Below are 1,611 nucleotides of genomic sequence, written 5' to 3' on the forward strand. Positions count from 1 at the left end.
TTAATAAAATACTTATATAATACATGAAGAAATGTGACAATTTATATTAATGTATAATCAGATTTATATTTTATTATAAAATTTTATAAAAATTAAAGAGTTGTCGAATAATTACAAGTTTCAATTCCATTATTTAAAAAAATACACAATTTGGGAAAAATATATAATTATAATTAAACATACTAAATGGATACTATATTTTCACCATATATTTTATTTTTGTTTAAATAAAAACACAATGAGACTAAAATCTGCCACAATTGTACGGATAACATATTAGCGGACAAATTTCTCGTTTTACCCACATTGAGTAAAAATACAGATTTACTGTCTAAACGCTAAAGTGCAAATCCAACATTTGTTTATATAGAACGTGCACCCGATTTACGCGTAAATTTGCCGCGATTCAAAACTTTTAACCGGTTTACTGCGTCGCGACAAAATGGAAGTAAATATTGCGGGAGATTTTCCTACCCCCGTTATTCGACGCGACTTAACACGGCCGAACTGGGGGAGGGAGAGAGGGGACTGGGAGGAGATACCACACATCTTTCTCTCTCTCTTTGCGCTTCGACTTTACGTTTCGATAAACAACTCGGAACTCCAACTGTCGCGGCTTTCCATGTCGATAGTTTGGCCTCGCGAGCTGTTACACGCGGAGCTATTTTAAGAAATCGTCACGGCGATCGTTCGCGTACGCAACATTGTATATAGCATAACGGCACGCACGCACGTCTTGTTTCGGTGGCAGATTTACCCTGACTGGGGAGATTCTCGGCCGTGGGAGCATGCGCGTTTCCGATCCACCCCCTGTGACGATGGAGGCGCGCAGAGGGTCCGCGGATGCACACGCACACACATAAGGATTTACACCGATGCACATATACTCTCCCTCTCTTTCCACGAGAAAGCACATTGACACACAAACATTCGTCCAGGAGGGTGTACGCACACTCACACATTTATATGTGTATGAGTGTATGTGTGAAGGAAACCTCTCCCTTTCTCTCTCCCTCTTCTTCCTCATTATTTCTCTCTCTCTCTCTGTCTGTCTCTGTCTCTCTCTCTTCTCACCCTTTCTTCTTATCCTCAGGACGTCGGGACTGTGTGTCACGGACAGAAACTGTGGCAAGGCGTGCAAGGAGTGCCGAATCAAGGTACGAAATCTACGGTACTCTTAGAGACATTGTGATGGGCTTAAAGATTTACTCGCGTCTTCGCATACTTGTCAATCCAATATCACGAAGATGGAGGATCTTTGACACTATCAGGTTTCTAGATTTCTCTTTTTCAGAGAAAACAAATTTAATTATCTAAAGCAAAAAATTAGCTCCAAATTATAATGTAAAAATAATTTTTAGCAATAGTAATCACTTCAATAATATTAAATATTCATCTTATTATTTGAAGAATCATTTTATTATATTTATCAATTTTTAGTCTTCTGTATTTTTTTTTCCATAATTTATTTATACTTCTCCGAAATACTCACGAACAACAAGATCCGAAACTATCTTGATTCGGGAATACGATATTACAGGAAGTATCGCGAACTCTCACAAAACGACTAGTTCGACTAAAGGTAAAAGGTATACGAATTATAAAGGAACA

At 38.1% G+C, this 1,611-nt stretch overlaps 1 protein-coding gene across 1 annotated transcript in view; it reads right to left on the reverse strand.

Moving 5' to 3' along the window:
- The window catches only part of LOC115233782 (cell adhesion molecule 3-like), a 44,199-nt gene extending 43,441 nt beyond the window's left edge, over window positions 1-758 (reverse strand). Inside the window, exon 1 of the mRNA XM_029804363.1 lies at window positions 548-758. The gene's annotated coding sequence lies outside the window, so the exon portion shown is untranslated. The remainder of the gene's footprint in view (window positions 1-547) is intronic.
- Between the last annotated feature and the right edge of the window lie 853 nt (window positions 759-1,611).

Source organism: Formica exsecta, unplaced genomic scaffold (assembly GCF_003651465.1).
Source record: "Formica exsecta isolate Colony F162 unplaced genomic scaffold, ASM365146v1 scaffold191, whole genome shotgun sequence".
Classification (NCBI taxonomy): Eukaryota; Metazoa; Arthropoda; class Insecta; order Hymenoptera; family Formicidae; genus Formica; species Formica exsecta.